Genomic DNA, 7,552 nt, shown 5'->3' with positions numbered 1-7,552 from the left:
GCTTGGGCCTCTCTCCTGGAGGCGCTCAGTCAGACCCAGTGTTCACATGTGGCAAGACGCTCCTCGGGGTGCGTCTTGCTTGGGCCTCTCTCCTGGAGGCGCTCAGTCAGACCCAGTGGTGACACGTGGAAAGACGCTCCTCGGGGCGCGTATTGCTTGGGCCTCTCTCCTGAATGCCCTCTGTCAGACCGAGTGTTGACATGTGGCAAGACTCTCCTCGGGGCGCGTTTTGCTTGGGCTTCTCTCATGGAGGCCCTCAGTCCGACCCAGTGTTGACATGTGTCAAGACGCTCCTCGGGGCGTGTCCTGCTTGGGCCTCTCTCCTGGAGGCGCTCAGTCAGACCCAGTGTTCACATGTGGCAAGACTCTCCTCGGGGCGCGTCTTGCTTGGGCCTCTCTCCTGGAGGCGCTCAGTCAGACCGAGTGCTGACATGTGGCAAGACGCTCCTCGGGGCGCGTATTGCTTGGGCCTCTATCCTGGATGCCCTCTGTCAGACCCAGTGTTGACATGTGGCAAGACTCTCCTCGGGGCGCGTCTTGCTTGGGCTTCTCTCTTGGAGGCCCTCAGTCAGACCCAGTGTTTACATGTGTCACGACGCTCCTCGGGGCATGTCTTGCTTGGGCCTCTCTCCTGGAGGCGCTCAGTCAGACCCAGTGTTGACATGTGGCAAGACGCTCCTCGGGGCGCTTCTTGCTTTGGCTTCTCTCCTGGAGGCCCTCAGTCAGACCCATTGTTGACATGTGGCAAGACGCTCCTCGGGGCATGTCTTGCTTGGGCCCCGAGGAGCGTCTTGCCACATGTCAGCACTCGGTCTGACTGAGCGCCTCCAGGAGAGAGGCCCAAGCAAGACGCGCCCCGAGGAGAGTCTTGCCACATGTGAACACTGGGTCTGACTGAGCGCCTCCAGGAGAGAGGCCCAAGCAAGACGCACCTGGAGGAGCGTCCTACCACATGTCAGCACTGGGTCTGACTGAGCGCCTCCAGGAGAGAGGCCCAAGCAGGACACGCCCCGAGGAGCGTCTTGACACATGTCAACACTGGGTCGGACTGAGGGCCTCCATGAGAGAAGCCCAAGCAAGACGCGCCCCGAGGAGCGTCTTGCCACGTGTCAACACTGGGTCTGACTGAGCGCCTCCAGGAGAGAGGGCCAAGCAAGACGCGCCCCGAGGAGCGTCTTCCCACGTATCACCACTGGGTCTGACTGAGCGCCTCCAGGAGAGAGGCCCAAGCAAGACGCGCCCCGAGGAGCGTCTTGACACATGTCAACACTGGGTCTGACAGAGGGCCTCCAGGAGAGAGGCCCAAGCAAGACGCGCCCCGAGGAGTGTCTTGCCACATGTCACCACTGGGTCTGACTGAGCGCCTCCAGGAGAGAGGCCCAAGCAAGACGCGCCCCGAGGAGCGTCAGGCCACATGTCACTACTCAGTCTGACTGAGCGCCTCCAGGAGATAGGCCAAAGCAAGACGCGCCCCGAGGAGCGTCTTGCCACATGTCAGCACTGGGTCTGACTGAGCGCCTCCAGGAGAGAGGCCCCAGCAAGACGCGCCCCGAGGAGCGTCTTGCCTTATGTCAGCACTCGGTCTGACTGAGCGCCTCCAGGAGAGAGGCCCAAGCAAGACGCGCCCCGAGGAGCGTCTTGCCACATGTCAACAATGGGTCTGACTGAGGGCCTCCAGGAGAGAGGCCCAAGCAAGATGAGCCCGGAGGAGCGTCTTGCCACATGTCAACACTGGGTCTGAAAGACGGCCTCCAGGAGAGAGGCCCAAGCAAGACGCGCCCCGAGGAGCGTCTTGCCACATGTCACCTCTGGTTCTGACTGAGCGCCTCCAGGAGAGAGGCCCAAGCAAGACGCGCCCCGAGGAGCGTCTTGCCACATGTCAATAATGGGTCTGACTGAGGGCCTCCAGGAGAGAAGCCCAAGCAAGACGCGCCCCGAGGAGCGTCTTGACACATGTCAACACTGGGTCTGACAGAGGGCCTCCAGGAGAGAGGCCCAAGCAAGACGTGCCCCGAGGAGTGTCTTGCCACATGTCACCACTGGGTCTGACTGAGCGCCTCCAGGAGAGAGGCCCAAGCAACACGCGCCCCGAGGAGCGTCAGGCCACATGTCACTACTCAGTCTGACTGAGCGCCTCCAGGAGAGAGGCCCAAGCAAGACGCGCCCCGAGGAGCGTCTTGCCACATGTCAACAATGGGTCTTACTGAGGGCCTCCAGGAGAGAAGCCCAAGCAAGACGCGCCCCGAGGAGCTTCTTGCCACATGTCACCACTGGGTCTGATTGAGCACCTCCAGGAGAGAGGCCCCAGCAAGACGCGCCCCGAGGAGCGTCTTGCCACATGTCACCACTGGGTCTAATTGAGCGCCTCCAGGAGAGAGGCCCAAGCAGGACACGCCCCGAGGAGCGTCTTGACACATGTCAACACTGGGTCGGACTGAGGGCCTCCATGAGAGAAGCCCAAGCAAGACGCGCCCCGAGGAGCGTCTTGCCACGTGTCAACACTGGGTCTGACTGAGCGCCTCCAGGAGAGAGGGCCAAGCAAGACGCGCCCCGAGGAGCGTCTTCCCACGTATCACCACTGGGTCTGACTGAGCGCCTCCAGGAGAGAGGCCCAAGCAAGACGCGCCCCGAGGAGCGTCTTGACACATGTCAACACTGGGTCTGACAGAGGGCCTCCAGGAGAGAGGCCCAAGCAAGACGCGCCCCGAGGAGTGTCTTGCCACATGTCACCACTGGGTCTGACTGAGCGCCTCCAGGAGAGAGGCCCAAGCAAGACGCGCCCCGAGGAGCGTCAGGCCACATGTCACTACTCAGTCTGACTGAGCACCTCCAGGAGATAGGCCAAAGCAAGACGCGCCCCGAGGAGCGTCTTGCCACATGTCAGCACTGGGTCTGACTGAGCGCCTCCAGGAGAGAGGCCCCAGCAAGACGCGCCCCGAGGAGCGTCTTGCCTTATGTCAGCACTCGGTCTGACTGAGCGCCTCCAGGAGAGAGGCCCAAGCAAGACGCGCCCCGAGGAGCGTCTTGCCACATGTCAACAATGGGTCTGACTGAGGGCCTCCAGGAGAAAGGCCCAAGCAAGATGAGCCCGGAGGAGCGTCTTGCCACATGTCAACACTGGGTCTGAAAGAGGGCCTCCAGGAGAGAGGCCCAAGCAAGACGCGCCCCGAGGAGCGTCTTGCCACATGTCACCTCTGGTTCTGACTGAGCGCCTCCAGGAGAGAGGCCCAAGCAAGACGCGCCCCGAGGAGCGTCTTGCCACATGTCAATAATGGGTCTGACTGAGGGCCTCCAGGAGAGAAGCCCAAGCAAGACGCGCCCCGAGGAGCGTCTTGACACATGTCAACACTGGGTCTGACAGAGGGCCTCCAGGAGAGAGGCCCAAGCAAGACGTGCCCCGAGGAGTGTCTTGCCACATGTCACCACTGGGTCTGACTGAGCGCCTCCAGGAGAGAGGCCCAAGCAACACGCGCCCCGAGGAGCGTCAGGCCACATGTCACTACTCAGTCTGACTGAGCGCCTCCAGGAGAGAGGCCCAAGCAAGACGCGCCCCGAGGAGCGTCTTGCCACATGTCAACAATGGGTCTTACTGAGGGCCTCCAGGAGAGAAGCCCAAGCAAGACGCGCCCCGAGGAGCTTCTTGCCACATGTCAGCACTCGGTCTGACTGAGCGCCTCCAGGAGAGAGGCCAAAGCAAGACGCGCCCCGAGGAGCGTCTTGACACATGTCAACACTGGGTCTGACAGAGGGCCTCCATGAGAGAGGCCCAAGCAAAACGCGCCCCGAGGAGTGTCTTGCCACATGTCAACACTGGGTCTGACAGAGGGCCTCCAGGAGAGAGGCCCATGCAAGACGCGCCCCGAGGAGTGTCTTGCCACATGTCACCACTTGGTCTGACTGAGCGCCTCCAGGAGAGAGGCCCAAGCAACACGCGCCCCGAGGAGCGTCAGGCCACATGTCACTACTCAGTCTGACTGAGCGCCTCCAGGAGAGAGGCCCAAGCAAGACGCGCCCCGTGGAGCGTCTTGCCACGTGTCAACACTGGGTCTGATTGAGGGCCTTCTGGAGAGAGGCCCAAGCAAGACGCGCCCCGAGGAGCGTCTTGCCACATGTCAACAATGGTTCTTACTGTGGGCCTCCGGGAGAGAAGTCCAAGCAAGACGCGCCCCGAGGAGCTTCTTGCCACATGTCAGCACTCGGTCTGACTGAGTGCCTCCAGGAGAGAGGCCAAAGCAAGACGCCCCCCGAGGAGCGTCTTGACACATGTCAACACTGGGTCTGACAGAGGGCCTCCATGAGAGAGGCCCAAGCAAGACGCGCCCCGAGGAGCGTCTTGCCACATGTCAACAATGGGTCTGACTGAGGGCCTCCAGGAGAGAAGCCAAAGCAAGACGCGCCCCGAGGAGCTTCTTTCCAGATGTCAACAATGGGTCTTACTGTGGGCCTCCATGAGAGAAGCCCAAAACAAGACGCGCCCCGAGGAGTGTCTTGCCACATGTCAACACTGTGTCTGACTGAGCGCCTCCAGGAGAGAGGCCCAAGCAAGACGCGCCCCGAGGAGCGTCTTGCCACGTGTCAACACTGGGTCTGACTTAGCGCCTCCAGGAGAGAGGCCCAAGCAAGATGATACCCACACGTACAACACCCAAGAAAAAAAAAAGATCTCGCTGTCTGGCGCGTATTGCTTGGGCCTCTCTCCTGAATGCCCTCTGTCAGACCGAGTGTTGACATGTGGCAAGACTCTCCTCGGGGCGCGTCTTGCTTGGGCTTCTCTCATGGAGGCCCTCAGTCCGACCCAGTGTTGACATGTGTCAAGACGCTCCTCGGGGCGTGTCTTGCTTGGGCCTCTCTCCTGGAGGCGCTCAGTCAGACCCAGTGTTGACATGTGGCAAGACGCTACTCTGGGCGCGTCTTGCTTGGGCTTCTCTCCTGGAGGCCCTCAGTCAGACCCATTGTTGACATGTGGCAAGACGCTCCTCGGGGCACGTCTTGCTTGGGCCTCTCTCCTGGAGGCGCTCAGTCAGACCGAGTAGTGACATGTGGCAAGACGCTCCTCGGGGCGCGTCTTGCTTGGACCTCCCTCCTGGAGGCGCTCAGTCAGACCGAGTAGTGACATTTGGCAAGACGCTCCTCGGGGCGCGTCTTGCTTGGACCTCTCTCCTGGAGGCGCTCAGTTAGACCGAGTAGTGACATGTGGCAAGACGCTCCTCGGGGCGCGTCTTGCTTGGGCCTCTCTCCTGGAGGCGCTCAGTCAGACCGAGTGCTGACATAAGGCAAGACGCTCCTCGGGGCGCGTCTTGCTGGGGCCTCTCTCCTGGAGGTTCTCAATCAGACCCAGTGGTTACACGTGGCAAGACGCTCCTCTGGGCGCGTCTTGCTTGGGCCTCTCTCCTGGAGGAGCTCAGTCAGACCCAGTGGTGACACGTGGCAAGACGCTCCTCGGGGTGCATCTTGCTTGGGCCTCTCTCCTGGAGGCGCTAAGTCAGACCCAGTGTTGACACGTGGCAAGACGCTCCTCGGGGCGCGTCTTGCTTGGGCCTCTCTCCTGGAGGCGCTCAGTCAGACACAGTGTTGACATGTGGCAAGACACTCCTCGGGGCGCGTCTTGCTTGGGCTTCTCTCATGGAGGCCCACAGTAAGACCCATTGTTGACATCTGGAAAGAAGCTCCTCGGGGCGCGTCTTGCTTTGGCTTCTCTCCTGGAGGCCCTCAGTCAGACCCATTGTTGACATGTGGCAAGACGCTCCTCGGGGCGCGTATTGCTTGGGCCTCTCTCATGGAGGCCCTCTGTCAGACCCAGTGTTGACATGTGTCAAGACGCTCCTCGGGGCGTGTCTTGCTTGGGCCTCTCTCCTGGAGGCGCTCAGTCAGACCCAGTGTTGACATGTGGCAAGACGCTCCTCGGGGCGCTTCTTGCTTGGGCTTCTCTCCTGGAGGCCCTCAGTCAGACCCATTGTTAACATGTGGCAAGACGCTCCTCGGGGCACGTCTTGCTTGGGCCTCTCTCCTGGAGGCGCTCAGTCAGACCGAGTAGTGACATGTGGCAAGACGCTCCTCGGGGCGCGTCTTGCTGGGGCTTCTCTCATGGAGGCACTCAGTCAGACCCAGTGTTGACATGTGGCAAGACGCTCCTCGGGGCGCGTGTTGCTTGGACCTCTCTCCTGGAGGCGCTCAGTCAGACCGAGTAGTTACATGTGGCAAGACGCTCCTCGGGGCGCGTCTTGCCGGGACCTCTCTCCTGGAGGCGCTCAGTCAGACCCAGTAATGACATGTGTCAAGACGCTCCTCGGGCGTTTCTTGCTTGCGCCTCTCTCCTGGAGGCGCTCAGTCAGACCCAGAGGTGACATGTGGCAAGACGCTCCTCGGGCCTCTCTCCTGGAGGCGCTCAGTCAGACACAGTGTTGACAGTTGGCAAGATGCTCCTCGGGGCGCGTCTTGCTTGGGCCTCTCTCCTGGAGGTGCTCAGTCAGACCCAGTGTTGACATGTGGCAAGATGCTCCTCAGGGCACGTCTTGCTTGGGCCTCTCTCCTGGAGGCGCTCAGTCAGACCCAGAGGAGACATGTGTCAAGACGCTCCTCGGGGAGCGTCTTGCTTGGGCCTCTCTCCTGGAGGCGCTCAGTCAGACCGAGTGCTGACATGTTGCAAGACGCTCCTCCGGGCGCGTCTTGCTTGGGCCTCTCTCCTGGAGGCGCTCAGTCAGACCCAGTGTTGACATGTGGCAAGACGCTCCTCGGGGCGCGTCTTGCTTGGGCCTACTTCCGGGAGGCGCTCAGTCAGACCGAGTGCTCACATGTGGCAAGACGCTTCTCGGGGCGCATCTTGCTTGGGCTTCTCTCCTGGAGGCCCTCAGTCAGACCCAGTGTTGACATGTGGCAAAACGCTCCTCGGGGCGCGTCTTATTTGGGCCTCTCTCCTGGGGGCCCTCAGTCAGACCCAGTGTTGACATGTGGCAAGATGCTCCTCGGGGCGCGTCTTGCTTGGGCTTCTCTCCTGGAGGCCCTCAGTCAGACCCATTGTTGACATGTGGCAAGACGCTCCTCGGGGCACGTCTTGCTTGGGCCTCTCTCCTGGAGGCGCTCAGTCAGACCGAGTAGTGACATGTGGCAAGACGCTCCTCGGGGCGCGTCTTGCTTGGACCTCCCTCCTGGAGGCGCTCAGTCAGACCGAGTAGTGACATGTGGCAAGACGCTCCTCGGGGCGTGTCTTGCTTGGACCTCTCTCCTGGAGGCGCTCAGTTAGACCGAGTAGTGACATGTGGCAAGACGCTCCTCGGGGCGGGTCTTGCTTGGGCCTCTCTCCTGGAGGCGCTCAGTCAGAACTGGAAGATATGTTGCGTCATAAGCCTCTGATGGTTCACCAGGTGCACGGTCCACTCGAAATCCTAATGCTGTATTTGTAGTACATACACTAAGTCTTCTCTGTTGATGTCAGACTAGAGTTTTATTAGAGTTTTACTTTGCAACAATGGGATTCGAGCAATTGATGTGTATATTTTTAATAGTGCACAATGCTACTATTCCTAGGCTGAATGTATGACATGGCTCTTATGTA

Source organism: Nothobranchius furzeri, chromosome 4 (genome assembly GCF_043380555.1).
Source record: "Nothobranchius furzeri strain GRZ-AD chromosome 4, NfurGRZ-RIMD1, whole genome shotgun sequence".
Classification (NCBI taxonomy): domain Eukaryota; kingdom Metazoa; phylum Chordata; class Actinopteri; order Cyprinodontiformes; family Nothobranchiidae; genus Nothobranchius; species Nothobranchius furzeri.
This window is presented reverse-complemented; position numbering follows the sequence as displayed.